Raw genomic sequence first — 17,085 nt, 5'->3', positions numbered from 1 at the left:
CCAATGATTCCCATCAAATACAACTGAAGACAAGGACAGGAGAATATCAGACAATGAATAATGGAGGTCACAAGAACACATGATTGGGGGGGGGGTGTAGGCAGTAAATCGCAATAAGGTTAATAAATTCAGCTAGTGTGTCCTGTACACAACCTCAGACCTGACACCTTACATTCCAGCCACCTGGTCCTCCCTCTGTGTGTGCGCTGTGTGTGTGTGGTATATGTGTGTGTGTGTGCGCGCGCTGTGTGTGTAGTACCTGTGTGTTTCACAAGTGACTACTCAAAAGTCCTCGCAAAATGACTAAACTTCGGAATTGTCAGCGTAGGGGGACAGAGGCGGAATGAAGGAGTTCAGTTTGTATGATCACCTATCAATGTGTGTGAGAGAGAACCAGGGCGAGGGGGAAGAGACACTGTGAACACACTGAATCATGAGTCTACAACCAGCCACCGAGGATAGGAGGAGCGGGAGGTAAAGGCCACGAGCACCATCTGCTTGTGCTGCCGGCAGAGCCAAGATGGGTGGTCGCGTAGCCAGGGGTGGCGTGCTCGCTTACTGCCACGTGCGTTTGGAGGTTACCGATGTCCGAAGATTTAGCTCTGCTGTTTTACATAACGCTCTGGATGTCATTTGGGTATTTGCGTGCACAGACAACAAGATCAATAATTAGCGTGGTGGTAAAGGATACGTGTGCACGAAAAGCAGTGGCATTTGTGCACAAACACTCCAATTGAAATTGCGGACATTCAATATTTCCAGCAATATTCCCAATATTTGCCTTAATTGTATGTTTTACAAAACCATTTTACATTTTCAACAAATTATAATTATAACAGCATAATAATTACTAAAGGTTTTTCTTTTAAGTTTCGCAAAAAACACAAGCACATTAAAATTAAGTAGCGAGCAAACAGAACGGAATGACCTTCTCCCCCTGGCCCCTTCCCCAACTACAGATTAATGACAGGCTAGCATGCACAACCTTGCGCAGATTTTATTTTCCTCAGGAAACATTGCCTCGTGCCCTTGAAGGCTATTTATACCTTGGAACCTTTAGCTACATCTTAATGGATCATCAGGCCGGAGTCATCAATTTTGGTGGAAGTGAGTTGATGGTCAGGTTGGCAGAAGCATAAAACTTTTAGAATTTTCCCCCTTTCTTTTTGCATTAGTGACAAACACAAACAGGAGTCCCGTTCTCTCCAGAGGGCCCTGCAGACACTTGGAAAGGCAGCCAAATGACGTCAAGGCGTGCCAAATGCCAAAGCGCTACATCCTCCCCAGAACAAGATAGTGCCATTGTGCCATTTAAAGTGGACAGGCATGCAGGGGCTGTTACCCTGAGACAGGCCCGCTGAGCTGACGTCCATCTTGGCACATCGTCCTGAATCAGAAAGAGGGCTGATGAGTGGTGGCCAAAGCTGTCATCCCGATGTCCTATGTCAGCCAGCAGCAAGCCTCTGCTCTGCTCCTCTGACCTTCACTCATGCCACAGCGCGCTGGTGGCTCACGACACCTTGTCCCTGCCCAGCTGCCCGGCGGTGAGCCCACTCTCCGTGTAAAATCAACATTTAGACAACATTCCAAGCCATACCCTAAAAAAGTAGCTGTTAAGATTGAATAATTATGAAAAATAACAAATATTATTGTATAGATGTGTGGTTGGAAGGTTATTGGTTGGAATCCTGAGCCATAAGGGCGCTAAAGAAATGTCAACGACAAGGAAACCAGTTTAGAATTGTAACTTGAATCATATGAACATGTACTTCATGGTAAACCTGCTCACCTTTAACTCTTTGACTACTAAATAAAAGGGGCAAATGAGACAAAAAGTCATAAACACTTCATCGCGTTCCATCATTAAATACTCAAAGTAGCCCTATGAATTAAACTGCTACAAATACAAGATTGATATTATAAAGTTCAAGAACATTTTCAAAAATATTTCTGAAGCTGTATAACTAGCAACAGCCAATGATGGTAGCTGTAGAACATGTTAGCTAAGCTATCCAAGTAAGTAAAAGGTTATGGTTCATCTAATAAAAACTTTCCCCCAACGTTCTCAGAATGCTCTGTGAAAGTTCTGTTTCTATAAATTACTTACTTTTTGTTTAACCGGTTCTCCTCCAAGAGCTTACATAGGAGCTGGCAAGTACTTCCTGGTGGAGCGGAGCATGGTGACAACAAGCAGAACGTCTTGGCAATATGGACTTCAGAGGAAACGTATCGGTATTCGACTCTAACTTGTCAGGAGTTGCCAATAAGGCAATGCGGTAAAATAAGTATTGTAAAAAGTGTCACAATTATGGCTCAAAATCTTCCTAGAAGTCAGAGAGGTGTAAAAATACAAAATTCTAACCCTTTGGCAAATATGTATTCAAAAATTATTGATTGAATTTTCCTTTGTGGTTATAGGTTGACAGGCCCTTCCTTTAATATAATATTTTTATAAAACAGAATAATAGTAAATAATGTCAATAATAAAAAGTTGCAAAGGGCACTCAGTTTGTGGAACGAAACGGTTACTACTGGTCATGGAAATAATAAGGAAACTGTATATCTTCTTTAATGAAGAAGGCCAATAATATTTTTTTTCGGTTGAGAGTTGCATCTTAAATTTCCTCTTCTTCGCATAATGGCTCCATTGTTGTGACTGCAGATTAGTGACTGGAACTGAACTTCCCAAAATACCTGCCTCTCCCCTGAGTCAGCTACCTGAAAGCTCACATTTATTCCCCCAACCTTTGAAATCCTCTATCAAGGATGTTTCAATGGCTAGTCTGACCAGGTGCCTTTCATCTACTTATTTAGAGGTATGTCTTATGTTTAGCAGGCTAAATTAGCCTGTCTATCTCTGTGACAATACAGTGAAATTTCCTTTGATATCAGAGTGGTAATATTAATTTTCAGTTGGAATAATTATTTGATACGTTAGGGGCATTTGCGTAGCAATGTGGATGGGATTGGTTATTCTGTGTTCGGACAATCCTTTGTTTTTGAAAGTTAAACACGAAAACACGGTGACCCATAAATCCTGACTTCAGAATGATTCCTCCCTCAGAACAGGGACATCCAGAATTAGACGATGCTGCAGAGTTGATAAATGAAGACATCAATTGAAAATCGTCGCTATAGGAGCACAACGTGATGTGGTTTTGGCTCTGGGCCTTGCCAGAGAGAATATGTGCTAAAAGAAAAATGGGCTTTCAGAAGGGAAAAATGAAAACCAGGAGACTTGAGGAAAGCAGTAGGACAGGGACACAAAGGACAGTGTGAAGGGCTTGAAGGTGATTCTATCTCTGTCTTTTTCTCTCTCTTTCTCCTTCTCTTCCTCTCTCTAACTGTCACTCTCTCAAAATTAAACAAATCATTAAAAATTACAGGTAATAGTGGACTTGGAATAACGTACAGCAATATTAGAGTGCATATTATATTTTAGGCCCTTGTGGATTAATGAATATTTAATAAATGAACACAAACCAATATCCGAGTGTGTGGGCTAGACAAGACCTTGACTGTTCCAATTTGTTTGACTGTTCTTCAGTGAACATCCCAGTCTTCTCTGTGGCGATGATGCCATCATCTCACTGATACCTCAAAAATCTTTTACGTCTTTAAGTGTGTGGCAGTTGGCCTAGCAATTCGATCAACTGACCAACAAATAAAAGCTTCCTAGATTGAAACCCAGAGTTGTCATGGCAAAGAGAAAATAATCTGTTGTTTGGTGACTGAGCAGTAAACATCGTCCAAAGCTCCAATCTCTGCAGCCACCCACAGCTCTCCAATCAGTAGGTGGGTTAAATACAGACGCCAAGTCATGCTTAGACCTTGTGGGCAAACTGACAAATGTCCAATTTTCTCCTCCCATTAGGTTAGTTGATGATTTACCTAGGTGGACGCTCACCATTGCTGGGCAGTGGCACCTCAGATGTTCCTCTCTTGTTGAGCTTGAAATATTAAGTCAAAAATATTTCGGAGATCCAGCACTGTAACAATGAACAGCCACACCGAAAAGACACACGGTAATCTATTTTAGTCTGCGTCAATCACTGGCTGTCTACCTACGGGCCAACCCGGCACAGGTTCCTTTTTTCGAAAACGCCCCAAGGCCACGGTCCGTCTGAACGACCTCCAGCGCGGGATATCAAAAGGGAACAATGCTGTTACGCCGCTCTCCCTTTACAGCTGTTTAGCATAATTAATTTGATCAGCCTACAGTGAGGCTCAGCGCTCCCATGCCTTATGCCACAGTGAATCACATCGGTGCGCTAACCATTTTAGCTGGGGACTTCCCTCTGCACAGGCGGGACAATATGCGGCCAACGTCTGTGGGCTGGAGATAAACACCACCCGGAGATGCCCTCAAATAGAAACAGGTTCCGTACCGTGCAGTGCAGTTGTTTTGATTATCTACAAGACTTGTAATTTTGATGATCACAGATTATTTGAGGCGTTGCTGTGATACTCTAATTATAGTTTTTTTTCCCCCTTCAGGATTAGTAATGAATGGACAAATAATATAAGTATTGCAATGGTAAAATGTTCTTATTCTAGGGGTGGCAGGGAAGCCTAGTGGTTAGAGCATCCGACCAGAACACAAAAGGTTGATCAAATCCCAGAGCAAGCAAGGCAAAAATTATCTGCAGTACTGTCGCTGAGCAGCCATAATGGCTCCAAAGTCGTCTCTGAAAATTAGAGCGCATTCTCAGTCATCCCTTGGAATAAAGGGTTAATTAAAAAAAAAATGCCACAACCATGTTTTTTTTGCAGGATTTTTGAAATAATTAAAGTGCACACATTATTTTTTAGCAATTGTTATAATTATGTTTCCGGCAACTCAACCCTCAGCTCTGAGAAAAAATGAGCACACACCTGAATTAAGTTGCATAGCCTTGTTAAGAGCCACATACTTCTGTTCCATTCAGACTTGTGAATTATTCTTATCACTGTGCTTTAGCATTGTCTGTCTCCACTCTCCGGCCTCACACCCATTGTAGGTATGCAAGTTTCAGCTGCTTTTGTACGGGTTGTCAATCAGGGCTGCTATCTCCTGGGCTAACATCCCCTTTTAGCCCCACTCTGTATTTCCGCCCATATTGTTTTATGAGTTCACAGTGGTGATTTTACCACACAAACATAGACACATACACGCACAGTCAGACAAAAATATCCACACAAATAGACAGATATACAAACAGAAACAGTACGTATTTCCATAAAAACAAATGTCCTCCGTGTAGTGAATCGCCGCAGCATTGAAGCGCCCAGTGAAAATAGCAAAAACATTGTGATGTTGGGGGAGAGCTGGGCCAAAAATAAGAAACAGAAGATGTTTCATGGAAGTGTTGCCATCTGCAGCCTGCCTTGTGTGTTGGCAGCGCGGTCCATACGTTTCCCTTTCCAGTGAGTGGAGATTAACAGACAAGCAGAGCCGTCTGGCAGACACACTGGCCCTGCCGAGCCGGAGAGAGGGACGTCCCCCGAGAGCGAATTACAGGACCCGCTGCATGCCCTGATACTGCAACCGTTTCCCATCCAAAACCCAGGGGATGGAATAGTTCTAATATGGCCTGGTGTGCGCCACTATTGTCCCGGTCCGACAAATGTCTGTAACACACATTCTGGCAAGTCTTTCCGCTCTCTCTGCCTGATCCTGTTGGGCTGCTTAACCCGCCACATCGACGTATTGTATCTCTTCATTTCATCCAGCCCGGCCCTGAGATTCAGGTCATTGTCATTTTGTCATTCTTCAGGGTCCTCGGTGTGAATGTCAGCAACATAAACAGGCCAACATGGAACCATACAGGGACGGTCCGGTATAGATGGAGGAATCCTTGACCCACAACAGGGCCACGCTGGAGTACACTGTGAATTGGGTTGTGCTCGTCGTCGGCCACAAAATGTACAATTCAGGGTCAGTGGCCCAAAAGAAACCTTTGGCTCGGATCGGGAGGCCTGCAGAGTTGCCTCAGAGCCTGGCTGCCTTTCCCTGGAGGCCCCAGGTCTGAGTGGAGGGGCAGAGGGTGCTGGCTGCAGGCTGCTGGACCGGGCCAGAGTGTAATGACGGCCAATGCCGGCCCAAGTCCTGAAATCTGATCCTTAAGATCCTCTGTTGCCAGCCAGGTTTCTGTTTGTCCCATTTTTTCAGAGTACCAGAGTGCCAAATGTTAATGTGAGACATTGATATCATGCCCCTGTTGGCTCAGGGCGATATGTGTTTTTCTTGGTGTGCATGACATGCAGGATAGAAACACACAAGAGTCACAGACGCTGAACTCTGTGCCTCTTGTGTGCAGAAATGTTATGAAGCATAGTGCAGTTTATTTGGTAAGAGGATGAAGCTTGTAACACCAGGGGATGTGGGTTTGGTTCCTACAACGGGCATCAATGGAAATCCATGCACTTACTACTCTAAGTTGCTCTGAAAATTAGCATCTGCTAAATGAATTAAATGTAAAAAAGCTAAATTGGTCTGGATCTTGTACATTTATAAGTCTGTTTGCTTGTTTCGACAATTATTTGGCCAGTGTAGACTTTCTATATTATACCTTACCCCGAGAGGGAATAAACCAAGGAAATACAGAACATCACATTTCGTACATCAAAGGTGCATGCTGAATTTCACTTGGTGATTGGAATCTTAAGATGTATTGAATTCCAGTCAGCTCCTGTATGTCCATCACATAGAATGATTGACCCATTGACCATGGCTATTCGTTGATATGCTGTAAGGACACTGCTGTTTTTATGAGAGCTGGAACTGAGCCACGAGTGGTTGTATTCAAAATGGCCCCTGCCCGCCCTCCAGACTGTGCTTCGCAGCTCATCAGTTAACAGCCCATCCACGTCCATACCCAGACAGGCAGTTTTGAAATTACTGCTCCAGTGTAAACAGAGTCGGGAGTAAAACCAGGAAAATGTTTGTTTACATTTATGGACACAGGTCACAATGTTGTGGAATGTTCAGGTATAAAATAATGTTGGTCAGAAACTCTGACGTGTAGACTGAAGAAGAATCATTTTATTTGCGATGTGACTGTATTCGTTGCGTTCCACATTTGCCGGCTGATAGTGGCCCTGGTGTTTTGTCAGACTCAGGGTTATGCATCCGAGATTCATTCGTCACCGCCTTCGACTATAGCACCACCTGCTCGGCGGGGACTACAGTGTGGCCGTCCCCATGCTTTAGCGCTGCTAGCTAACTGCTGTGACAGTAGCCTATTCACAGGGGGTGTCCCGGCCTCTGCTACGACATTGCCCGATTACCAGAGATTAATAGTCATTAATGGAGCTGGGGATCTCCACCGTGTCACTGGAGGACACACAGTCATTAGTAAGTGCTTTTAATTACTCTCATTAGCCCGAGCTTGTCCTCTCTAAACATTCCGTTTCGTTTCCATGCCTCTGCCATCTGTGACGGTAACTTCCAATGTGGGTGTTCAATACTGCAGGATCCAGAAAACAAGTTTTAGGAATGTCAACTGACAGAATTAAAGACTTTTCCACCTCAGATAATCTCCTGAAAAACCTGCGGCCTCCCCATTGCTTACTTGTATTCCAAACCATGTAATGTGGTGTTGCGGTGCAATAAAGGCGTACATGGGGACAGCCTTTTCCCAAAGAAGAAACTCTTTTTGTTCTCAGTGCCCCCCTGTAGCTGGGAGGGTGTGTGAGCAAGTAGACAGACAGATGCTGGGTAATAAGTGTTTAAACGAGATAATTAATGAGCGCTGTCAAGTGGAGCTGCAGTAGTTAGCTCTATTAGCCCCGGCTTTAGTCTGGAGCTGTCCCTCTGGTTCTACCATAGGGTTCTTCGGGTCCGGGCTCTCACATTAGCATGGATCAGCACTCAGCAACAGTACACTCCATGTGTGCATCCCAAATGGCAGTCTATATTCTACGTAGTGCACTACTTTAGACCAGACATCTAAGGGCCCTTATGGCCACAGAGCCTGATGCCTGGTCTTTAACATTACTGCATTAGTAGTTCAGCCATTTAGCTCCTCAAGCTAGTCATAGTATATTGGTTGCTTGCATGTGTCTTCATATTGCATTGTCTTATTGGAGAAAGTGTTTTTTAAATATCAGTGATAATAATGCAACTTTTTTTAAGTGACAACAAAACTGCTTTGAGCGCTTTCAGAGCCTAGCTGTCTTATTTCCTCGGTAGGGTATTTTACAATTGGCTGTTGTGTCCCCATACAGAAAACTAATACACGGCCATATATGTACATTAAACAACTTAACATATATTTTAAAACAAACATGATCATATATGTTAATTACATATTTCAGTCTGACATATATAAAATTGGCCAATTATTGTATATTTTGACATATATACAAATATGTAGATATGTGTTGATCAAACCAAATATACATTTATAACATATATGCTCATATAAGACATATAAGTTACATACATATATTTCCATATAATATGTTTCTATATGAGTCCACTACAGAAACATCTAAGCACTGAATGGAACTAAAGAAGACTGAGAACTCCTCATTGTGATATGTGTTTGGACAGGAGAAATAATTTATTTGGACCACCCTGTCCTACTGTCCTACTGATCTTATATGGACCACCCTGTCCTACTGGGCTAGACTTGGACCACCCTGTCCTACTGGGCTAGACTTGGACCACCCTTTCCTATTGGGCTAGACTTGAACCACCCTGTCCTACTGGGCTAGACTTGGACCACCCTGTCCTACTGGGCTAGACTTGGACCACCCTGTCCTATTGGGCTAGACTTGAACCACCCTGTCCTACTGGGCTAGACTTGAACCACCCTGTCCTACTGGGCTAGACTTGGACCACCCTGTCCTACTGGGCTAGACTTGGACCACCCTGTCCTATTGGGCTAGACTTGAACCACCCTGTCCAAGTCTAGCCCGGGGGGGGGGGGCTTCATTTGATTGACAGCTTCTCATTGGACACCAGCTTTAAACAGGGCCTACAAAGCGTAAGCCAAAATTCAATCTATTCTTTCTGGGACACACACATACTATCAGCTTGAGTGGGTAATATTGGCTGCAGCATACCTCACGTCCTGAAATTGATTCAGTGGCAGCAATAAGATCATGAATTATTAAAGGGACAATAATGATGACTGTCAATTTTAATTTCCTCCTCAGGGCAATTTATCCATGCTTTAATTTACAAAGATATTTCTCTCTGTTGTCCAAGAATCCCGGAATTGGACAAGCAATTTATTTTTTCTCCCATCGTCCATATAGGCCCAATGGGTTAACAAAGTTCTTATGTGTCGTTATTTATGTACTGTTTCGGTAAAAAGTATATCAAAAAAACTAGCAACCAACAAGCTTTTACTAATGAAGTTCACCCACTTCATAGATGCCTTATTGCTAAATAATATGTCCCATTAGTCAATGAGAAGTTGGGCTTACTGACGGCAACACATGGCTGAGTCTTTAACACATGCCATGTTTATTCCTCCCGTTCTCTGTTCTCTGGTTGGTTCCACCTCTTTCACCCAAATGCATACAGGTCAGGCCCCCCATAATTCCACCACAAAAAAAAGTGGAAAAAACAAGCGACACAAGCATATGGATGGAACGCTGGTGCTTCAGGCAAGATAGGGGAAGATCCTTGAGCCAGTGGAGCTAAAAAAAATGTTTTATAAAGGAGGGAGGTCTGGTGGCCTCTCCCTGCGTGGCTCCTCCCCCCTGGGGCCGTTTGGATCACAGACAGTGCGGGGGGGGGGGGGGATGCTGGAAAGGAGGAGGTAGTGTCTGACAACAGCAGGTGTTGGCCAATCCTCGGGGGGGGGGGGGGGGGGGCGGGCAGCCGGCTGGGTACTGATGTGTGGCAGAGAGACGGGGCATGGCAATCTGGTGCACCAGGCAGGCATGGCGAAGCGTCTGGACAGAGGGAAAGAAAGAAAGATGGATGGACAGAGAAACTAAGATTAGGGGCTGAACACGTCCACTTATGGATCTGATTAATGGCCCTTGGAGTGTGGGTGTGTGAATGTTTGGCTCAAGTCATTAAAAAGGGACGATATTTCATATTACAAAAAACGAACACTTATGATGGCTGGAGGTCGACACCAGGGCGCAAACCTTATTACCCGAATTGAATATGCACACACATTAGTTTCGCAGCCTAAAACACTTTCTCAGTGCTTTGATTCGACGATTGATATGTCCATAATGAAAAGGTTTTGACATGCAGTGGATGACAGAAGACCTAGAGCCGGCTTTCATCGCCGCCGATCCCAGTGGGCCGCCCATTACAAGGGGCTCTGGTGTGAATGGTGGCACAGGGGAGGCGGGTGACCTCTGCGCATCACGTCAAAACCAGATGACACTGCGGCGGGCAACGGGAGCTCTGAACGCCACTCAAGACGAGATCCTCGTCTTTGGCCGTGGAATTGTTGTGACTGTTCCTCCTTCAACAGAACATGTGCTTTGTTTGGAAGTGCCATATGACAGGGAGACCTGCCCAGCTTGTGTCAGCTTAGCTCCTCGACCGTGTGGGGGGGACATTTGCTGGAGGGGGGGGTTACAGAGGCATATGCCCCCCCTAAAATCCCCCTCCTGTTCCATTTTTTTTGAACAGAGAAATGACAAAATGGCTTTCAGAGTGATTGCGGCCAGGCAGGCTGGCAGTGGTGAGTGGTTGTCAGGGAGCTTTCACACAGTGTGTGTGTGTGTGTGTGTGTCTGGCTGAGATGGGCTGTGTTTGAGCGCTGAGAGCTGGTCTCCGTCCTCCCATGCTCACAGCCAGGTCTTCAACTGCAGCCAACAGTTCTGGATACTCCACAGCCCCCAATCCCTCGTCCAGGCTCCGGCTAACGCTCACTGCATCTCAGGCCCTCCACAGATCTTCTTACAACTCCCTGCCAGACCCAGGAAACTCGTCTGTGTGTGTACATGGGTGTGCGATGTATTTGGTATAGTATTGGAGTATGTTTGCATACAGGTGTGTATGCCTGTGCGCTCGTGTTCATGCATGCATCATGTTTGCACCTGTGTGTGGGTGTGTGTGTGTGTGCGTGCGTGCGCGCGCGTGTGTGCGCACGCATGTATAAATGCATGCACTCGTCTGCTTTCCCAATCTTTACAGCTGTCACCAAAAATAGAGCAATTAGGAAATAAATAAATAAAGGTGTTTGGTCCTTTAAGCTAACCTGCCTATTCAACTGACAAGCTAACCTGGGTCTTTGGCAACATCTGTGCCCAATCTCCATGTTCGGTTTCTTGTATGTATAATAGATGTGTTATTCTCTCTAAACGCTCAATATGTCGAGCAGCGACTCAAGCCTCAGGTGAGCACAGCAGCAGTCAGGAACAATTAGCTCCGCTCTCTTCACTTCCTACACCAATGTCGCAGCAGCACCGAGGAGGAGAAAGAGACTAGAGAGGGTCAAAGGGCACGGCCCCATGGGTGATGAATCTGTAGGGCCGTAGCTTCTGCAGGACCATAGTGTAGTAGGCCAATTCAATTATTTGTTGCCGTGGCGAGATTGGGTTGAGTGCAAATCCTTGCCACCGCAGTACATTTCCAACTGAGGTAGCAGCTTAGATCGCTGGAAAGAACCTGGGCCTGAGAACCTAGGTTTTGAAAATAGAAAAACAGCATGAACTATGGTGAAGTGTATTACAGTCATCACAAATAATGTTTAATGTTCACATTGTCATGTTTAATTTCAAAATAGAAACTTCATCATAGCAGGATATATGTGCTATATCGTTAATATTATAATGTAAAAAGGCTTATTCATATTACTCACACACCAGAGGGGATATAACTATGTATATAATATATATGTATATATATGTATGTATGTATGTGTGTGTGAGAGAGAGAGAGAGAGCATACTTTATTACACAATAGCTTAAAATGTCATCATATATAAAATATCCTTCTTGAAACTAATCTACCCTGTTGGTATCTCATTAAATAAAAACATGAGCTGCTAGTAAAATTATTGGGTCTGATGGCAATTGTTCAAGCACACGTTTAACATTATTAAACTATTTTGGAGATTCAAATTCAGTCCCCTCGGGTCTGATGTGACCTAAATTAACTTTATGATGAGGTGGGGCAAAAATCAAATAATTGTGATTAGAAATGATCCGCCTCTGAGTTGGACAGTTAAAATGTATGTGGAATTATTTAGTCAAATTTAAATTGCAAATTCTGCGAATACATCTTCTCATACATTTTCAATAACAACAAATATTTCCACTTAAATTAAATGAGGTTCAGAGGATAATGACAAAGAATTAATGTTAATTATGTTAAGGATCTGCCAGATTTGACCACCTCAGTATTGACAGGAAAAATCAGAAACTACTTTCAATCCTCAATATGTACTGGATAAATCTATAAATGCTATTTAGGGTTTTCATATTTGCTCACATTTGTTGAAGCTGAAGAAATGTTCTTGGCAGGTTATTGCCTTCTACGTCCTTACCAGCAGAGGGAAACCAATACTTCAGTGAAAGGTCTGAAGAAGCCAAGCAAATAACCCTTGTTTTTCCTCTTTCACATATCGTCTTAATTCATCAATTGTTTTATCTGGATTCTGCATCACTTTACATGATTTGATTGTATATGTAAATTAAAATAAAATGCACACTTTCATATTCTTTTTGTGTATGTTCCAGCCAGCTGCGCTCTATTTGCAGTGGTTGATTTTCATGACAATTTACCTGGTCAACTCAACAATATCAAAAACTGGAGAGTGTTTGTAGCTTTCTTAACCCTCATTATCATCAGTGCTTGGGTGTGACCTCCCATCAAAAGTCAGAAAAGACACACATGACAAAGAAGACTCACACAAAACCAACAACCAGCTCCAGGCCACACCCATGCAATATTTGTGTTGAGGAACAGTCAACAACTAATTGATTAAATTAATGAATACATTAGCATAAATCAAATGTTTGTATTCTGTAGTTTAGCTAAGCCCTGAGCATACCCCCTGCGCTCCCTCTCATCTCGCCCTCTCTCTCCTTCTCTCTGGCCCTGCTTGGCCGGTAGGTCAGTCACTCAGTCAGTCAGTCATTCGGGGGCTGTCTCAGCTGTCACTCCACATCAGGCTCCGTTTCCGTGACGACAGGCGCTGACGGGCGCCACGGGTAACCCGCGGTGATAGGAGGCCACTGCGATATGTAAAACAGGGCGTCTGGACAATGGCCGAGCTGTCATCAAGCAGCCAGCCTTCGCTGGGAGGGAAACTGCAACGGGGGTCAACTAAAATGTATGCTAATTTGACATTTCCAAGCTCATTTGCATATGTACACATCAAAGTTTTTGTTCTTTAATTATTCTCCATTTCTTTTTTTTCCCTCATCCCTTCCGGTTTAATGTAGTTAAAGGGTTCTTGGGTCGTTTCCGATATCTTCCTCATCCTTCATCATCCTTCATCACCTATCGGCTTTGGAGCTTGTAAGTTATGTGGCTGTCCGTTCGGTAGATGAATGATCCTGGGTGGTAACATCTCCCAGTCAGGGCCCCAATGAGAATCTGTTTGACCAGGTTCCCACTTGGCCGCATAGTATGGAAAGCAAAGCACCGCTGTGGACTGTGTCTCTGTGATGCAAAGCCACGGCTCTTCATCACAATGGCCCCTTGCCACTTGTGACACGAACAGTGGCTCCGCCATTTTGGATTCTAACCGAGTGCTTTCTCAAGTTGACCTCCTTCCCTAATGTTTCTTGGTGAACGGCATTGCGAAACGGTCGGACGTAACGGGCGGGACTGTACAGTCTGCATAATAAGTCTGATAAAACGTGTTTCTATCGGGGTCGTTGTGACATCACGCTTATTCTCCTGACCTCTGTGCCCCTCACATCGTTGATGGACCAATAATCATCTTGCGTCTTTTTTCTACTGTCTCCGTGACATTTTGGGGCCACGATCTGAAACATTTATGTATTTATTCATAGACGAGGGGCTTGTGTGGACCTATGTATGTGAATTTCATTCTGGTTTAATTCAAATAAATGTAAATTGTGTTTTGCTCTTTGTTGCTGTAGATATTTTAGTTAATACTTGGCTGATGTACATATATACATATATTTATATAAATACAGTGCCGTGCATGATAATTGCTACCCTTACTTAATACGAGTAAAAAGCCTATGAAAAACATGACAGAAATCTAACCTTTGATTTTGAGGAAATTCTTAAAAGAGAAAACACATTCGTAATCAATAAATACATATACTTCTCTAAAACACCAACACACCTGGAAATTCTTATCAACGGAAAGACAACAGAATCCACAAGGGCGGTTCAAGGACTGATGGATTTGAAAAGATCATGTATGGCTCAGTTTGACCTAAATCAAAGGTTGAATTTCTTGTATATTTAGATTGTCAGAAGAAGCTGATAAACAACAAGTATCTTTCTTCACAGCCTTTTCTGCCGATCGAGCTGTCAGGTGAAAACTGTGGCAGGTTCTCACTATGTCTCCGGCACAACATCAGCATGATTAAATGCACACGCACACATACACACACATACGCACGCATACACACACATACACATGCATACAGACACATACACCCACACACACACACACAGTGGGACATTGGTGACAGAGATGTGGCGCGTCTGGAGAACAATTCGGTCACCCAGCATTGGCAGGCCCCAACCCTGGCTCTTACACACAGTCTGCGCTCATGGTCTTGGCAGGTTCCCCTAATCCACCACCCCCCTCGCCCCTCAACCCACAGCCCCTCGCCCCCCGTTCAGGCTCTCCTCCCCTCCCCAGGATTTGGGTCCGGGGCCACCAGCCGCCGCTGTCCCTGGCTCAAGATTACACACCTGCATGTGGTGCGATCTGAGGGAGGGGGGGGGGGGAGCCGGCCCGCGCCACTCCCCCGACGCTCAGTGTGTGATGTCAGCTGGCTGTGAAAGCCGAAGGAGGCTGACCGCTCACTGTGATTAAGCACCAACTGGGCCCCGGCCAGGGCACTGGAGCCCCGCCATGCGGCCCCCGTCTGAGAGAACTGGCCAGCCAAGACTGCCGAGGCCAGGCCAGACCCAGCCGGCTGCCACTAGGCTGGAGCTGCTGCCCAGGTCCACAAGAAAACCACCGGGATAGTTGGGCAAAGGGAGTTTTTTTTGGTGTGGGGGGAGGGGGGGGGGTAAAAGATCAGAGGCAGTGTGTGTTGAGGGCTTGAAAGGAGGAGAGAGGTTGTTTTGTGGGGGGGGGTGGGATGAGAGAGTGTGTGTGTGAGTTTATGAGGGGTTGTTGGGAGTGTGTTTGTGTGTGTGTGTGTGTGTGTGAGTTTATGAGGGGTTGTTGGGAGTGTGTTTGTGTGTGTGTGTTTGTGAGGGGGTAGATGGGAGGGAGAGTGATTGTGCAGTGTTGAGGTAGAGAGTGTGCGTGTGTGTGGACAATGTTGTAGAGTGAGAGAAAAAAAAGAGTAGTGCTTGTTTGTGCGTGTGTGTGTGTGCGTGTGTGTGCATTCTAGTGGGTATGTCAGTGTTTCAGTGTGATACTTCAAATCACTAAACGAACTGCGAAACTTAACAAGACCCAAATGAAGATCCAAAGGACGGAATGTATGACCGTCCTCATGGCACCATATGTTTGTCTCAACTTCATTCAAACGTCCTTTTTTTCATTTTGCGTCCTCAAATCAAAGTTACCTCCTGATCCATGTCATAGAGAGCCTGACACTGGCCGCGACGGTCTGCAGTAGACTTCACTACAGCACAGCTCTCCTTTTAAATCCACATCAGAAAGAAAATCTAAAATGCTATATTGCAAAACACATCCGAGATAGAAGCTGTCTCCCCCTTCGGACACTATGTGGTGAACCATGAAGCGAGGAGGCTGGCCAACTCTACTCCAGCCTGTGCTGCTAATGCAAAACTACTTCTGCCGCCGCTGCTGCTTCACTGAACTCCAGAGGAGACACGCAAACATAGCCTGGCTGTAGCCCCCGGCCGGTCCTCCTGCCTGCCTTCCTGCCGAAAAGTCATGTCACACAAGGGCCTCTGCATAGGAAGAAGCAGAGACAAGGGGCAGCCTCAAAACAGCCTAACCCTGACCGTAAATAAATTGGCAACCATTCAGAAGGCCCCCGCCAGGACAACCGGAGCGCAAGAGATGTCATTTGTGTTGTTGTCACAAGCTGAAGACCTTGGCTTGACAGTGAGTGTACACTGGTTCCAGTTAAGTATTGGTTCCTAATAGCGTTGGCCAAATAATGGCATGAAACGATTGCTCTTACCAGTGGTCCTTATGACAGATGGACTGCTGAAACCATGTTCTCTTGGAAGAGTGCATGACATAAGATCATCTGAAGAAGCACATGAGATATTTGCTAACATGTTCTTGGTGGTAATCCAGACAATAATTCAAACAACTTTAAAGAAAAAAAAATTGTTTACAAACCCAATATAAACCCCACACTCTTTAGATTTGTAGTCATTAACTTAAAATAATTTCAAACAAAAACCCATATTGAAACCGTCCACAGCAAAATGGCTGAATAGTTGACGGCCATCTGTGTGACTCAGAATAGCAGTTGGTAGAGCGTTTTGCCAGCATTTCTTTATGGGTTCGACTTCCGTGCAGGACCAGAATGAGAGATTGCTCCAAAGTACGAATCAATCCACGATTCGCTCCGGATGAGAATGTTTGCTAAATGACTAATTCATAATGTTAATTATAGTAATAATAATATCATACACAGACGTGAGACCCATTACCCAGGAGCTAGTGAGGGGACCCCGGGGCTCCCCAGGGTCCTGATAGAGAGCCACATTGCCACCAGTCATCTGCTCATGTCTCCACGCCACAGATCCTCTCGCCTTACCAAAACACTTCCACCATTAGCCTCTCACTATTCATGAGATCCATAGCTGGGTACATCCTCTCTCATCCCCCTCTCATCTCCTCCAGTGGACTCAGAGCACAGCCCAGGATGTGACCGTATAATGAGTTGATACGAGGCGCGGACTGTAAGGAGAACGGGGGAAAGCAGCGATCATGCCAGAGGCAGGGCAGTGGTCATCGTGGGGAGGGGGCTGCCCCCCCCCCCCCCCCCGCGGCATTGAATGCACCGTCGACCCGCTCACTCATT

Source organism: Esox lucius, chromosome 8, assembly GCF_011004845.1.
Source record: "Esox lucius isolate fEsoLuc1 chromosome 8, fEsoLuc1.pri, whole genome shotgun sequence".
Lineage (NCBI taxonomy): Eukaryota > Metazoa > Chordata > Actinopteri > Esociformes > Esocidae > Esox > Esox lucius.
The sequence above is the reverse complement of the archived record's forward strand: the minus strand, read 5'-3'. Positions refer to the sequence as shown.